This window comes from Xiphias gladius, chromosome 24, assembly GCF_016859285.1.
Source record: "Xiphias gladius isolate SHS-SW01 ecotype Sanya breed wild chromosome 24, ASM1685928v1, whole genome shotgun sequence".
Lineage (NCBI taxonomy): Eukaryota > Metazoa > Chordata > Actinopteri > Istiophoriformes > Xiphiidae > Xiphias > Xiphias gladius.
The window spans coordinates 4,554,822-4,572,784 of NC_053423.1; the positions used below are offsets into that span (position 1 = coordinate 4,554,822).

The 17,963-nt window shown below is 39.9% G+C and overlaps 1 protein-coding gene across 1 annotated transcript in view; it reads left to right on the top strand.

Moving 5' to 3' along the window:
* The first annotated feature begins 414 nt into the window (after window positions 1-414).
* Window positions 415-17,963, top strand: part of hivep3a (HIVEP zinc finger 3a) — a 37,992-nt gene continuing 20,443 nt past the window's right edge. Inside the window, exon 1 of the mRNA XM_040122709.1 lies at window positions 415-479. The gene's annotated coding sequence lies outside the window, so the exon portion shown is untranslated. The remainder of the gene's footprint in view (window positions 480-17,963) is intronic.

Here is a 17,963-nt window from a genome sequence, read left to right on the forward strand (position 1 = left end):
TGGCAATAAAATGTATGAATGATGAAAAGACAAACTTAAATACCTGTTAGAATCAGAAATTAGCGAACGGATTTCCGGGTTTTATGTATTTTTTATTTGTAATGTTACTGTAAGGGGGCGGGGTCTCGCGGTAGTGCGCGTGGGTTTGAGGCACCAGAGTGTTTGTCTCGCGCTCCAGCTGTGGCGGGATGCTGACAGTAGTCAAGCTAATATGAATACGGCACATACAAACCGGAATCTCGGCGATTCAGTCTTCAGAATAATTGCGCAGAAATTCGTTCGGCCTTTTTGAAATACATTTACGGGTGTACTGATTTACATGATTCGTGGCACTATATAATACATTGTTTATAATAATAATTGATTTAAGTGACAGTACCGAACTTAGTTTATTGTCATTTAAGCTATTCTGTCATTGTCACATCTACCATTTTGTATTCATTCATACATTTGGATTTTATTCTACATTAACAGCTAAAGTACGTTGTTTATACTTGACCACAAATGCTTCCTTATTTTAGCTTCACAATTGAAGGGCTGTGTGACTACGTACGTTGGCTTTTGTTTAAAAGGTGTACCCGGAAATGCAATGTTTTCTGTTTACCGGGTATTAACAGTGGGGATGATAGCGCGGTAGCGAATTGCGGCACCAACTTTCGGGAGGATTGGGGATTCTTCTCGCGACCACCAGAGCATCCAGACTGGACCGCTCACGTTATTAGCTGGTAACAACTGGGCTACTTCTCTGTAATACTCTGGTACGAAGCAGAAAGCTGCAGCGTTAGACGGCGATATCAGCTGCTGGAGATGTTATGGTAAATTAGCATAATTACTGTTAACTTATGTTCCGTGTGAGGTGGTGCTGAAGATGACATTATCAAGCTAGCTAGAATGAAATGTGGCGTTTCCGGTAAAAAATGTAACTTTCGGTAATCAAGATAAGACGCACAGAATAAAGTTCTGACCGAAAACAGTTGGCTGGGTTTTATTTAAAACAGCAGTTAAAGCTACGTATACGTTGACAAGATGACACAAAGACAGGAATAGCGTATATTGCTTCAGTATTTCAGCTCCACTACAATTTTGTCAACGCTTCAAGGCTTGTACCTTTCTGCTTATACTTTGAAAGCCGCATTTGAAAATTTCCTGTCTCGTCTTGAGGAACCTCGGTCGACTTGACGAAGCTTGTGAATCCGTGGCCGCACCGCAGAGAAGTGAAGTTGAGCATCCCGTAGGTAATGTAAGCTAATACATGGTGTCAGCGAGCCGCTGTTGGACATATTGTCGTGTATTTGTAGCCGTGCTTTACTGCAACATTTTACATGGGGTGGCAGGTTGGCTATTATTATCTGGAGTGTTTTTCTTGTCGTTATTTGATCAGAACGGTGAGATAAAATGAAGCTAACGTTTAGGTGAACCGCGTAACCAGAGCTGAGAGGGAATGCCCCCCCTCTTTCTGTAATGTCTTTTGGCTAACATGTTGGACGGCTGTTGAGCTACCTGAACGGGTCCTGGGCTTGCCCATGCCCCAAACTGGCTCCATTCATTGTCTGCGAGAGGGAGGAGGTGGTGGCGAGCTGCGGCAAGTGTGCCAGAATTGGACATACCAACACAGGAAGTGCATGGATTTCAGGTTCAAAATAAACGTCCTGAATTTGTCTTGTGTAGAAAATGACGACGTGATTGGGCGTGTAGGACAGCCGAGGTGGTGCTAAAATACCTTACTTAAAATACAGAGCGGCACTATGGCTGAAACACTGGCAGGAGTAGAATCGCTTGGTTGTGTGATGCAGTTTTATTTTGAAAACAGTGTATTTGGAGGCTTCGGTGTTGCTTTTAGCGTGACGCTGGGTATAGTAGCACAACTGTATGGTTCGGTGTGTGGCACGATATAGAACAACTGTAGTAGTCTGCTTCTGCTCCACACGAGTGCTTTGTTAATCGGTCTCAACCCAGCACTTTGCTGTGGCTTGAAAACACAGGGGTGCAGGTTTTTTTTTTTTGTCTCGGATAATATCAGCTAACGCCTGTTTATCCAGTTACTCCATTTTAAAATCCCCCAAATGAGGCTATTTTGTAACACAGGTGTATATCATCTTCGGTCGTGGCCTGTGGTTATTGTTTGTTGTTTTTTTTTTGTTTTTTTTAGTCGGCGGCGCGTTATGTTGCACTGGGCTACAGCAGCGCTATGCGCCCCTCGGTAGCAAATCGAACTCCATTCAAAAAAATTATCGCACTTCGATATTTATTAATTGGTCGACAAGCGCACATGGCCGTTAAGAACATGACTTGTACAAGACGCCCTATACATTATTGGTATTTTTTTGTAAATACACCGTTAAGCGACACCAGCGCTTTAATCTTCCCATTTTTATTTAGTCCAGTCCCCTGTCCACTTCTAGTCTGGTGGAAGATCATTGTGAGAATCGGCGGTAAAGGTGTGCATTTACTCATTTTATGATGCCGAACGTACACCTAGATCTTCAGTATTTGGAAAAATACTATTATTCACGTTTTTAAATACATGCGTCTGGTTGAGAAGCATATTTAGACATGAATATGTGGTTCATTCGGAACGGAATTTGGCGTTGCCGTTCGCCACACGCAACAAAAAGCGAAAGCTATCGACCCCGACAGTGCCTACACTACGCCTTCCTGCTGCTGGGACATTTCTGCGTAACCTGCTCCTTTTTTTTTTCTTTTTTTTTTGTGGTCGCAGGATCAAATCGCCGATAATATTACGTAACTATAACTGAGCTTAAATTGGTGGGTTGCTTTGGGTGTCAGTGAAGCGTTAACGTCCGTTGCTACGGCGGATTTCGGCAAGATTGGGGATTTTTTCCTATTTCTGTCCCGATTGAAATAATAATCATAAAATAATATGTATGAGGATGTGCCTTCAAAGGGCAAGAAAATGCCCGACTGTACAGATCAACTCTGCAGCCCTAAAACAGTCAATGATTGCAACGATTGCCAGCTGGATTAGAGGGCATCTGAGGACAGCTGTGGCTTGCAACACTGCTGTGCTGCAAAACACTTGATACAACAGGGCATTTTGCATTTCCTCAGTGTGAACGGTTTATCATACGTTTTAGAACAAGCTAATTCTCCAGTGGCACACAACATTTCTGAGCACACAGCGGAACAGTGACTGCTGACTGGGTATTTGATCCTTATGATAAATTGTCTATTATGCTACCAGCTTGGGAGAGAGGGACATCTGGTCCTGAATAGCGCTGGAATAATGATTATTTTCCTTAGGGATTAACCTATGTATCTTTTTTTTTTTTTTTAATCTTTAAAATGTGGGAAAAAATTACTCAAAAAATGCCCATGGCAAGATCCCAGAGCCCATGGTGCTGTTTTTCAAATTTCTTGTTTTTTTTCTCAACCAACAGTAAATTATAGAAGCTAGAACCCATGACTATTTCGCTTTTATTTTCTTAATAAATGATTAAAATAATTAATTGATGTTTGATTTTTCTACCAACTGACTAATAGATTAATCATGTTGGTATGAGATTTAATTGATCATTTCAGGCTCGTTTAGTGTAACATATGACACACAGCTGAATTCTGTGAGCCATATGTTATGGGCATGTATTATCAACTTTCTTTCCTCTTTTATACGGAGTGAAACAGGATGATATGAAGTAATCACGTATCACAGATAAACGGATTCACATTAATGACTCAGGCCTGGGTGAATTGATTTATCTGTCATTACTGTTTTACAGTGAGGTTGTACAGTTGCAGTAAGTGAAGTGCTGTCATCCTTTAACCAGAAATTGAGGCTGCCTCTTTGTGTGTCATGTTGTCCTGCTGTCTCACTCTGTAGTGAAGGGGTCAGATTTTCGTCATTCCTTTGTCAGACTGCGTCCTCCACAGGGAATTTCTTTCCTCAAGGAAAAGTCTGTGGCTGTGACTGTGGTTGTTTATTACCATTTTTTTCTCCCAGGGTTGTCCATCAACTTAGGAAGAATGTAGAGGGGACATAACAATCTACTACTGTATGTTCAAGCAGTCAGGTATGATGCTGTGTACCTGCATCACTAACTCACCCGGATCATGAACAGGAAGCAGTGCCTGTCATTTGTTGCTGTAGGATTGCTGGTCAGGGGAACATTGACCTCATGTACCTTGTGCAAATACAACGCAACATTTTTGAATATATTCCTTAAGTCACAAATCTGTCTGTTGTACCATGAATATACACATATTTAAAGGGCAATCCACCAATTTTACACAAGATCTGTTTACTTGTCATGAGAACTACTATCCAGTGGGTGGAAACAGTTGTGTAGTGCTTTTTGTGGCCCTGGATTAGATTTCTAAAGTGTGAAAAAATAACCTTGACGATGCCATCAGAGTTAAGCTGATATCTCTTAGCAAAAAGCAGGTGTTACAAACTGGGTGCTAGAGTATTAAATACATCAGCATTTAGCAGGCAGCAAGGGTCTAACAGTGATGCTATTGAGTTGCATTGTGGGAATTGTAGGATCCACTTTACTAGGAACTAAAATTCGGGATACCTCAGCTTCTGCTATATCAATTTTTGGAGAACCCGATACCTGATAGGATACTATATATCTTTGGGTTTTTGAGTAATTGATGGAATTTCATCACCTTGGACTCTGGGAAACAATGCAAATGAATCGATGGTGAAAATAATTTTTAGTTGCAGCCCTAATTGATTTAGTGGTTTTCCTTGCATTTCTCAGAGATAACCTATCAGTAAAGTGTTCTCCTGTCTTCTTCCTGGCATTTCCTGTTGATGAGTTTGAACATCCTAGGGTGTTGTTCGCACAAAAGGTAAGGAGCCAAGTGTTAAAAACAGCCATTAGAAAAGCTCTTGTGAACTGAATATAGGTTCAGTCATTACTGTTTTATATCAGTTAGTGATGAAAAGTATGAAATTGAAAATGTATTTTCAAAAAATATTAACAACTGCATTTTGCCAGCATTTTTATCCCAAGCTCCATGTGTACCAAGCATAAACAAAACTATCATCATCACCATTATCGACACTGTAATTCTCTCTGGTTTGTTATGGATCCCTGTAGGTTAGAGTTACCCCTAACGAGCATAATGTTTCATGGGTGCTAAAGTAGGAGCATAATGGCCTTATTGTGGCACTGATAGGCCCGAAGCCCAAATGGCTTTCACTGTGTTGCCACTGGAGCCAGAATGGTGTGTGTGGTTTCTTTACACTGGACAAGAGCAGCATGGCTCAAAAGGCAACCAGTCTCAGCGTTAACCTTGCCCGGCTCATAACACATACAGTGGTGGTATGGTAAACATTTATGCGGTGTGCAGAGTCTCAGAGTGTGTCCTGAAGTCCCACAGCGTGCTGTTGCATTATGAAATGGCATACTCTCTCGGTTTTTGCTAAGGCCTTGTCAAAGGTCCCAGTGTTCAGTCAAGGGCAGTAGAGCCCAAAAGGACAGCATTGATATTCATACAGCTTGTTCTTATGGAGTCAACAGCGGGCACCTCATCCCTCAGGTGTCAGTCATTTCAGTGTCCTTGGTAGCAGGTGAAATGTGAGGGCACTTGTATCTCTGGAGCTTCACTGATGTTGTCCATATCAGTCTTCCAGGCACCAAAATGCCAAACAAATATACAGTCTGAACTTCATTGAAACATAAAGTGAACAGTCTTCCATGTGAGGGAGTGGAATTGTATTTACCCGAGAAGAAAAGTGGAATTGTCCTTTATAACTTTGCCAGACTGGACCCTTTGAAGACAGTGTCTTCACCATTCTACATTAAAACTGGTAACTGGTTTTAATGTTGTGGCTGATCGGTTTATTTTCATTGTTGATTAATCTGCTGGTTATTTCCCCCATTAATCAGTTGATAGTTTGGTGTCAGAAAATAGTGAAAAATGACAATAACACAATAACCCAGAGCCATATTTAACTGTCTTGTTTTGTCTGACCAGCAGCCCAAATTCAAACATATTCACTTTACTATCATAGAGCATTAAGGAAATCTGAAAATATTTAGTATTTGATAACCCAGTTAAGTAAATTTTTGGGGACTTTGGTTTAATGAAATGACTTAAACAGTTAATTGATCATCAGATTTGTTGCCAGTTAATTTTTGGTTTTTCGACTAATCAATTAAACTAATCATTTCAGCTATTCTCTGTTTGTTGGTAACAAAAAAGTATTGCAGTTTGATACCAAGTCTTATTAAATATATAAACTCTATTGTGTTTTAATGTTCATTTGAAACACTATCAGTAAACAGCCAATTTGAATGTGTCCAAGTATCTTCATGGTCTTGGGAGGCCAGTTTAGGATATCACAATATTAATTCTGATCATCCACTGCAGTTTAAATAGGAAGTAGGAAAAGACCATTCACCATTCGTTATAATGGTTACAGTACATATTGCTGAACTTGCATTGCTCTTATTGGAACAGATCTCTTCTCAGTGCAATATATCATCAGACTCCATGTCCTTGCCTCGAACGTTGAAAAGACAATTTTTTTTAACTCTAAGCAACTCCAGCAGCAATAAATCATGGATTCCTTGTGGAAAACCTTGTGTTTATGATTTAAGATGTGTCTTGTAACCAGCACTCACATGCGAGGTAGGATGTGTAGTGCACACACACATTCATTCACACTTAAGTAAGGGTAACAACATTTCAGCTAGTCATGCAGTAGGGGACCCAAGGGTGGCCCTGGTCATCCATCAGGAGGACTTCCCCCAGCCAAAGAGGCACAAGCTTAAATGTCAGAACTGCCGTAAGCGAACAGATTTCCTCCCTGCCAGCAACCGGCCGAAGACAACAGGAGCGGAAATTGTCTCTCATCCTTGTTAATGAAAGGATGCACTCGCTTGTGTGTGTTTGTTTGTGTGTTTGTTTACATCTTGCCTACACATTTGCTTGTACACAGGAAAACGTGCTGGCAGAAAAGCTTGCACGTGTGTTTATGAACGTATCCTCGGGTGTTAGGTGTCATGTTTACAAGCAGTGTGTGCGTACGTGTGTGTAGCGGTGCGTGGGAATCAGAGCATGTGTGCACTCGCTGCGAATTGTTAGGCCCTTGGCCGAGCTGCAGCCCTCTGCTGGAAGGGGTTGGATGCCGTCAGTGACCCTGGAAGCGAGCGTATGGACCCAGCTTGGGTTACTCTGCAAGGTGGAAGGGCCTCTGGTTTCTGTGACCCCTGTGGAGAGAGCAGCCTGTGAGGCAGAAGGCCTGTCAGCTGCAGTTCTCATTCACAAATCACCTAGTGAATGCACAGACATGCACACACACATACAAACACACACACACACCCCTGCTCCCTTGAAACATTTAATTCAAGCAATGTTAAAATTGTATTTGGTTGTCATTATTACAAATCCTTTATGATAGTCAGATACAACAGCGATTTGCATGAGTGTTTTATTACTGCTTTTACATACTGCTTTTAATATATCATAGGTTTCATAGAGGTTAACATCCACTAGGCCTTCTCCAGGTCAGATATTTTGGCATGTCCAGTGCACACAGTAACTAATAATAATAACAACCCCAGGTGGCTGGTAGTCTGCATGCTAGCTCACTGGGACACTTAAAGGAGCAGAGCCATTTATGTTATTAGTGACACCTGTGCTTTACCTTCTATGACACATAAAAATGTCTTCTGTGAAAAAAGTCCAAACCAGGCCTTCTCAGTCATTTCTGGCCTGTTTTCTAAGTCACAAATTGTCTTGTTCCTGTGTATTTTAGACCTGTCAACTTTTGTGTGACAATGGCTGGTATTTAGGAAGCTTGTGATTTGTAATAGCAGCACGCCAAGCTGTAACCCAAGAAGCAACATTAGCGTTCATTTGGAGTCTCGTATGTGTCCATTTGATAAATGTAAGTTTAATATTCAATCTTCTTGTAGCTGTGGTTGTGTCTCCGCTAAAGGTTCACCTGCTTTTCGCTAACTTTATCAGTAGTGTGCAGTGCGTTTATAACAGCTTTTTTCGCAGAAAATAGCTGCCTGCTGTTGGACATCAAGTTGATGAGAACAGTGAAAGTGAACCAAAACAGTAAAGTGACCAAAACAATGAGGCTAAAGACACTAAAATGCTGAGAGGAATGGCAGAGTTGGTGATAATTCTCTGTGGGTCACTGAGAGTCATTTGATCCCTTGTTGATATAAAAATATTGATCACAGTAGCTTTAACATGGTGTAGAGGAGAAAGTCTTTTAGAGAGCAAGGAAACTGACCAGAGTGATGTCCACAACACACTGTGTTGCCTCCTCTCCTCTGCTTGCTCCTGTTGACATTGTTATTGTCGACCAAGGTCAATCTTATCCGAGTGGAGAGAGGACTACTGTATGTGGTACTAGACCGCAGGCTTTTGTATTATGTAATAGCAGTTATGTCTGTTTTTCTGGATTTGTCCCATAGCAGGTCTTTTGTCCATGATCCCCCTGTGATAAAGACTGCAGCGCAGGTAGATAGCCTGGTTTCACACAGAGCTACTGCTGACTCAGCTGGTACCTACAGGTAGACCTTATTATCATTGGCAGACACGTCTCAATTATTGCTGCATCGTGAGTGTATGTCAAAATATTACTGCTGCCTAAAGTAACACTAGCTTCTCCTTGTGTCTCTGTGTGGAAGATACAGATACAGATATAGATTCCTGGACAGGCAGGCTGTTTGGCAGACAGCCTTATCCCTGTCTGTTGATTCACTGTTGGTGAAATAAGAGAACATATGGCTGTTCTCCCCCCGCATTACATCACCTTGAGATCGAAGCAGATGGGTTAGCATTAACAGTCCAGCTCAAGGGAAAAAAAATTGATGTGTTGTATCTGAGCTGTGTTTTCTGCAAAAATTGGCCTGCTGGCCTCAGAAATGAACTGTGTCTTAATGAAGTGAATGCACAAGAGGTCAGCGAACTTTTTTTTCTTTTTTTTTTTTTTTTTTTGCTTGAAACGAAAGCAGGCTGAGATTTACTTTTTTACTCTGTATCCTGCTTGACCCAGTGCACAGCTCAGCCAGATGCATCAGGCTCAACAGTGTTAGTATTGATCCATCTGAGTTATATCACATCATGCAGAGTTCCTGACCATTGCATGCATTCAGGCTTCTGTGAAGAATTTGTATGTGGTTGTTATCAGCTATTCACCGGTTTCAATTACTTTCCTGATCTAGCCTTTCTCTCTGGCTCTTTTCATGCACTGATGCACCATTGCTCTTATATTGGTACGGAGTTGGTTTGAAAATCTTTCTGGCATCACAACCTCAGCCACTGTCTCTTCTTACCAAGCCGAAACACTCTCATTAGAAGACTGTTTGAAATCGTAAAACTGAAGTATTGCAAGAGCTGGCTATAGAAGCTCAATACCTTTGGTACAGACCAAAACATGTATCAAAAACGGTCAAGTACCAAAATCTTTATTCTTTGATCAGACAGTTCCTCATTTTAATCCCAATTTTGCAATTTTTTGACTATTTGAAATGGGCAAAGGTGTTCTATGGCAGTTTGTGTTAAGACAGTACTTCAGATTCGAGAATGAAAGTCTGTGTTTGACTTTGTAGTTTTAGAAAACAGTCCCAACCCAAGGTACACTTACTAGCTTCTTCTGGAGCTTTTAATTGTATCACACAGTCATCAGCAGATGGAGTTTGCTCAGTTGTTGTGGAGACGGACAAACTAGCTTTCCCATCCATGTTCGCTGCAATTTAAGTGTGAAGGTTTAATCTTGACCTTCAAAATAGTTTCACAAAACAATCCCAAGTCAAGGTACACTTACTATGTTTTTCCAGAGATTGCTCCATGAATGAGAAGTCCTAAAAGTGCTATGTATTAAATCACAACTAAGGTCTTTATTTGGAATTTAAACTTATGTTCAATTGAGGTAAAAAAAAAATGAAATATTTGAACTGAAATGACCGATGCTAATTCAAAATTTACAGTCCATAAGCGCAAAAGACAGTTTGAAGTAGTTTGCCTCGTGGTCCAGCAGAGAGCGCTCTTAAAAGTCACTATTAGCTTGACCCATTGCATTCCATTTTTAAATATCAGTAAAGTAAGCTAATGAATAAATCTACTAATAAGCAAAGCCATGAGGATCCGATAATCGAGACACCGAAGGATCTGAGATACGGTGTGTTGGGAGTATTTTCGTTTCTACTCCGTAGATGGAATCCTAGGGAATCCCCTGGTAGCTGCAACCGAAGTGGCAGCGGAAGCTCCAGAAATGAGTGGAGCAAAGTGAGCTGTATAACCTTGTCTTAACTGCCTACTTTTGACTGTATGAGTTTGGTTGGAATCATTTAAATGAATTGTTATTTCACAGTACTTCAAACTGGACTTTAAAAAAAAAAAAATGACAGCCATAACAGCTGCTGAGTCAACAGATTCATCCCTGTGACAGCTGAGCATATTCCCTCCACCGATGATAATGTGATCCAGTCGAAAACTTTGGAAAAAGCTGATAAGTGGGCTTTAGGTTGGGATTATTTTGTAAAACAACCTTTTAAATGGTTGTTAAATGAAATAGAGTGTTGCAGAGATGCAAGTTTGAATTTCTTAAAGTAAGGAATCTAAAAAAGTATCAGAACCAAATCTGAGATATACTGTATATTAAAAAATTGTTATAATTCTTAAACATAGGTATTGCATCTTTCAAAATGCTCCAGCATCCCAAGAGCCACTTTCTGTATCAATCATTTTTGTGAGAGTTTTTAAATATCATAGTTGCACTGAAATACAGTTGTGAATATAGCATCCAAAATGCTATTATGTTTGTCCGATAGAATCCAAGTAGTTTGTGTTTGATATTCCCTGAAGCTAGAGAAGCAAAACTCCCCTGATGTCATCAGGTATAAAGTCTGGATCTGCTGAGTGTAAAAAAGCTTTGGAGAGAGCGTTGGTGGGGATTTCCTGCTGCAGAACTGATATTGCTTTTGAATGAATCCCATGTCAGAGCAAACACCTCAAACATGACTTGTGTTAGCTAGTTTTGCCAATTCCACATGTTCGGTAGTATGAATCTTTCTTCTTGCTTTCTGTCTCCAAGAATTAATTGTTCAAGTTCAGAAATATTGATTCACACAGACTTTAGAGATACAGCCTATTCATTTGACTGCAGGTGTAGCGTGCAGTCAAATGAATGTGTCAGTATGACTTCATCATCGTAATGGTGATGAGTGTATGCAAACAGTGTCACAGTTTCAGCCAGTGGCCGAAACCCACACTCACACCCTGAAACCAAAAACGCTCGCAGAAACAGCCTAACTTAGATGTGGGGACAGATATAGCAAGTGGCTGGTAATTTTTCCTATAATTAGCATTTCCACTCAACATTTTCAACTTGTTTTCTCTCTGCTTGCACAATGCCTCCCATTCTATGGTTCTTTGTGCCTCTTTCCTTGTTCCTGATTTGGTTTGCTGCTGCTCTAAATATATTATTTCCCACTTTTTATAAATGAACTCGTTGTCAGTGAGTCTCTGAATATTAATATCAATATAGCACTATTTTTCTTTATAGAGTGATTACCCTTGGTTTAGCTATAGGACATACATTGCTGATAGTGAAGTTTGAAGAGCAGAAAAGAAATCTGAAGTATGTGTAAGAATGATGTCAAAGAGAAATTCTGTTGCTTTAACAGCAAAACTAAAAGGATCAGAATTATCATTTTAAAGTGTGTCACTATTTGGTAGTCACATGTACAGTATGTGGCTAATTATATGAACCCTTTCCTCTGGTGTTCTAAGGCCATGAAGTTTTGACTTTTATCAGCCTGCGTTGCTGTCCAAGGAACTGCAGCAACATCAGCCAATGTCTGGCACAACCTCCAGCGGCCTGTAAGCAGGGTTTTTCCTGGCTCAAAATAGGGCTTTGGTGGTGGACCACCCGTGCAGATCAGTATGTGTAGCATGATTGACTGAAACTGTTAAGGGATTGGTTAACGCTTTGGTGGTCCATGCTGCACATTTGTCAAAGCACATCAGCTTCCTGTACATTTTAACAAAGATAAGGAAGCATTTGTCCATATTTATTTATGATACTAAGGCATTTGATTGTAAATAAGATACATGCAGCAACATTCTATACTGTATATATAATGTTCCCAAAAGCAGCAATAAAAATAAGCCACATAACGTATTATTGACGGAACTCAGAGTCACATCAGACAATCGGTTGGAGTTTCACTGTCAGATGATTAGTTGGCGGACATTGCTTTGCCTACAAACTTTGAGAAAATGGCAATATTGATGGTGTGTGTCACTAATACTCAGACTATCTGATAAAAACAAAATTCATTGATGGTAAAAAAAAACTGCCAGGTACAACAAAACAACAATTAATAATCCATAAATACTAACTTTGGTGGTCCTAGATTTAACTTTGACATCTGGCAAAAAGTTCCTGTACATGTGACCAGGCAGTCAAAAATTGAAACAAACAAAATCTAAAATAAATGATCACACACTGCATTGTGTTTTTCACATCTGACATTTACCTTTGAATATTGCAGATATCATCTAAAGTAATGAATGAAAATCAATTATTAAGCTTTTGATGTGGTGTGCTTAAAAGTATAACTGAGTGATTCCAACTATTGTTTACTATCAGCAAGTGTTAGCTGTTTATCAGTACTTGACTACTATTTGTTAACTCTGGTAGAGTTTTTTAACCACAGAAAGACACGAGTCATTGGCTAATTTTAAAATGAAACAAAAACAAAAACAAAACAAAAAAAATAACGACACATTGCAGTTTTACAAGAGGTAATGTGCCAGGCTATTTCTTGGCCATGAGCAGGGACTTCCTGGACGTCTTGTCTTCATGCAGGCTGAAATGGGTCCATCTCTGGACCTCACATCTGGGGATCCCAGATTTGTGAGGCAATTGGAAGAGAGTAGGGTCCCCAGACATGAGGTGTGGCGCTTCCGTGGGCAGGCTACCTCTTTCCCCCTGTCATTGTCACAATGGCATACCTTGGATTAATCAAATCCTCTATATTGTAAAAATACATTATGAATGTTTTTAAATCTTATGTATTTGGTTTAATTTCCCTTAAATGAGGACCAAAATTAAAACACTAACAGTCATGCCTTGGTACACTGAGCAGTAAACTGGCAAATAAAAGCTAGAAATCCAGCAAAACAAGTAATTTACTGTATCACCATACAAAGTACTATGCAATAGGAAAGTACTTCACGAATGAAAATGTATCAGTGTGCATGGTATGTAGAATTGGGATGGTAGGTGTATTATGGTCACAGAGATGTGGTGCACAGTAAAAAAGTTTATTTATTGCACCCTGAGTACATACACAGGCCTCTTTGGTCCATAAAGGTACAATTGTACATACATGGAACTAGTATGTTATTGGAACATTTGGAAGTAGGGTTTGAACCAGCACCACCCACCACAGCTGAGCTCTGCACAACATCTGTCAACATAGTCTACTGTTGGGAAGTCAGGTTGTCCAGCAAGTGGAACCTTTTTCTGTTCAGACAGTTTTTAGAAGGCTATTTCCCTCCATGGATTGTGACAGCGTAGCCTACTATGTGTTGGTCAAACTGCTGTTTTCTGTGGCCACTGGGACAGGTTGAGGTTCAGAGGGGCATCTGTTCCGTTCTGGTCTGTGGTTGTATGGTGCAGGGGGGGTCTCTGGTCTGTCTGTGGCTGGTCGTCTGGAGGGAGGCAAGGGGACCTGTGGTTATGGTTATATGTTGGGATTTATTGGCTGGGTTTACACACATACTGTATGCATAGGCATGCAAAAAGGTACACATCAACCTTTTAGATCAAGACACACTTATTTTTATAGTCAGGTACACACACTGTACATGAAAAAGGCCCTCTTCTTCTTTGCTTTCTATACTTGGAACCTACAGTCTGGACTCCTACAGGCGTGTTTTACATGAAACGTGCAGTCCCACATTTTAAATTGACAGTGATAATCCATCTCAGAGGTCATAAAGTACTACAGGCTGACTCGGTGAAGACCACCCTGTACAGTCACAGGTTGCATCAGTGACAGATTCTGCTGTCTCTGTGATGTTAAGGGCCATAGGTGAATCCCTGGACTGCTGCGATGCTGTGGAGGACACTGCCTATGTTTTCTCTCCTCTGACAGATGGCACAATGCCCAGAAACTCCCTGTGTGGCACTGCAGGATGGAGCCAGCACTGTCCTATGCTTGGATGCTGCTGCTCACATTCCACCCAAAACCAACCAGGGTCAGAACAATGTATTTGCCATTATGGGCCTTTTAGGTAAAATCAGGTTTGGACTGGTCACTGTCGTCATCCTCCGGTTTGATGGAGGTTTGTCACTGACAAACCTCCATCAAAGTGAGAAATCAGCCGTCAAAGTCAGACATCAGAGTCAGAAATCTCCATCAAAGTCAGCCATCAAGTCAGTCAGATGTCTAGGAGGAGAAATGATTTCCTTCTGCTGTTGTTGGGTTTAACTCAACTATCTTTAAAACCTGAAGTTAAACTTATATAATATATATATATATTGCTAACCTACCTTAAAGCTGCTTTGATCAATATTAACAATGGACAAAATCACTAGATTTAATTAAAAAATTCTCATTCATACTAATATCCTAATGAGAAAGATCAGCCAGCTCTGCATTTTCCCTAATTTCTATGGAGATTTTTAGCATCTTTCAGCTGATTTTTTTTGGTTTTACAGTGCGTAACTTTACTGTCACTCAATAACCAGCTTTTCAGTGAAAAACCTATAATAAACCAACACACAGCACCACACAAAAGACAGACAAAGATAGCAATTAGCTACTGAACATAATGGGACATTCAGCAGCTAAAGAGCCAGATATTGTTCCCGGGAGTTAGTGGAGACCAAACTAAAGCTAGAAGTTGAGTTTATATTGGCCTAACATCCGTCTGGTGGATAGAAACAAGACAACATATGTTGCTCTGTGTCTGGTGGATGTGTAAACAACTGTTGTGAACATCAACTTAATAAGGTGATAATATGTCATTGTTTTATTTACAGCTTGCTGCACAGTCCTCAAGGGGCCAAAAACAAAAACAAAAAAGCAAAATTGAAATAAAAATGAATGACACTTTAAATAATTTATTTCAATAATTTATTTAATATACACAGATTAATACCAGTAATTGGTTTTAATGATGTTTTGATATTTGTCTTTGTGTGTGTGTGTGTGTGTGTGTGTATGTGTGTGTGTGTGATACACAGTGGCATGAAAAAGTTTGCGCAGCCCTGGTCAAAATATCTGTTACTGTGCATAGTTAAGTGAGTAAAAGATGACCTGATTTCCAAAAGGCATTAGGTTAAAGGTGAAACATTCTACATTTTAAGATTAGTGTATTATTTTTTACTTTTTATTTTTTTTTAAATATATTTTAGGGTGAAAAAAAGGAAAGGAGCACCATACAAAAGTTTGGGCACCCCAAGAGATTTGAAACTCAGAAAACTTTTATCAAGGTCTCTGACTTTAATTAGCTCCTTAGGTCTATGGCTTGTTCCCAATCATTGTTAAGAAAGGCCAAGTGATGCAAATTTCAAATCCTTATAAATGCTCTGACTCGTTAAACCTTGAGTCAACAATCAGCAGCCATGGGCTCCTCTAAGCAGCTGCCTAGCACTCTGAAAATTAAAATAACTGATGGCCACAAAGCAGGAGAAGGCTGTAAGAAGATAGCAAAGTGTTTTAAGGTAGCCGTTTCCTCGGTTCGTAATGTAACTAAGAAATGGCAGTTAACAGGATCGGTGGAAGACAAGTTCAGGTCTGGAAGACCAAGAACCCTTTCAGAGAGACCTGCTTGTAGGATTGCTAGAAAGGCAAATCAAAACCCCTGTTTGACTGACAATGACCTTCAGGAAGATTTAGCAGACTCTGGAGTGGTGGTGCACTGTTCTACTGTGCAGCGTCACCTGCAAAAATATGACCTTCATGGAAGAGTCATCAGAAGAAAACGTCTGGTGCCTCCTCACCGCAGGATTCAGTGTCAGAAGTTTACGAAGGAAAGTCTAAACAAGTCTGATGCATTTTGGAAACAAGTCCTGAGGACAGTTGAAGTTAAAATAGACATAGACATTCTGGGAGCAAACTTCAAACTGTCTGTAAAAAAAAAAAGCTGAAAATTTTTCATTTTCAGCTAGACTGGCTTCTACAACAGGATCATGATGCTAAATACACCTCAAAATCCACAATGGACTACCTCAAGGGGTGCAAGCTGAAGGTTTTGCCATGGCCTTCACAGTCTTGACCTAAACATCATCAAATATCTGGCACACAGCTGGTTTAATGTGTTCCTTGACATTCTGAAATGCTTCACCGAAGTTGGTGCGCGAAATGCCTCTGCACAAAAACTTCCGATTTGCAAGCTCTCTTCGTCATCTCTGGATGGCCTTTAACGCGCTTATGTATGCACACAGGTCTGTTACCAGAACTCTTCCAAGAGCACATAGCTGTAATATTAATTTTTCAGAACTCTCCATTCCATTGTCCAGTGTGCTCTCCATAACCATCGAGTTTTCCATCACGTTAATAAATTCATGGTTTTTCCTTCATTTGACTGGCGCTGTTTTAATTACGTTATCTTGTTGTGTCCTCTTCTTCTGCAGTGGTGTAATGGCACCTGACTGGAGACTTAGCGCCAGCTACTGCTTATCTAGATAAACCAACTCCTTATACTCACATAACAGTATTGGAAGGAAACGCACATAAATTCACATTTTCTTTTGCCGATTCTCTTAAAGTTCGGTTATAATTTGCGAGACCTTTTGATGGAAACCCGACTTGTGTGTTGCTCCATCCATGTGTTGCTTGGCAACCATTCTTCTAAATGTGTTTTAAGAACTACAATGCTTGGCGGAAGAAGGAGAATGTGTTATCAATACATTATTGTATTTTTTGTTGCTGTGAGTTTATTTCATGAAACCTTGAAAAAATGAAAACACAAGGGTTTCCTGTGAAGCAGTGTTGAGAGAGGTAAAGTGCTTGACCTGTTTTAAGTGTGACTGTTCATAAATGGTGATTTTTACATACAATCTTTTGTCATGTTGAAATTTTACAGTAGTTAGACAATAACAAGTGATGCAGTGGTAAATAAAAAGATGGGTAAGGTAGGATGGTCTGTTGGTGAGTAAGTAAGCAACAGTAAGTCAAAAAACAACAATACAAATAAAACACTTTTGATTTCAGAAAAGCAGTAGTGTGTGCTTTTTCCCTTAAAAGAGCTTTTCCGCCAAAGGTTTATATCGGCTTCAGAAGCAGGGTAAACAGTATATTGCAAAAAAATGGTGGCTAAACTCAAATCAGGCAAATTTACCCTCTACATCTGCATCTTTAAAAATAGCCCATCATTTCTATTCAGGCACTTCTAAATGTTAATGTATTGTGTAGCTCGAGGTACAAAATGAATACAAATACAAAGCTGGTTTAGAGAAAAGAGGACAGTATTATCTTTTTGTTTTCATCCCTTTCTCATCCTACATTCTAACAAGAAGAAATATTTCTGTTGAGGAAATGTGTTTGGTAGCATGATGTTCACAGTATGACAAGGACATCCAGACAAGCCCCAGCTGCACAGAGGCAAACCTGCCCTGTGAACGAGTTCAACACTGGCAACTCTGTCACCTACAGAAAGGCTGACAAGTGGAGTAAGACCAATTTACTGTGCCAATATTAATCTTCATGTCGTACTCAAAAAATATGATAACAAACCAAAATATGTGGAAAGCAATAACCACCTTTATTTTCAGCAGATCTAGGCCTCAGTAACCAGTAATTTGTCATCAAGGTTTTCGAGATGTTTTTTGTGAAAACTTAAAATAACAAAAACATTCCTTGCATAAGTTAAATGTACGATGTTAAACATACCTAAATACAGTGAAAAGGGCTTACAGTGATCATGTCAGGGTCAAATTGACCACCATATAAACGGATGATTATTGTAACCTTTTTTTTTTTTTTCCTTTATTCTTCATGCAGATTACCATC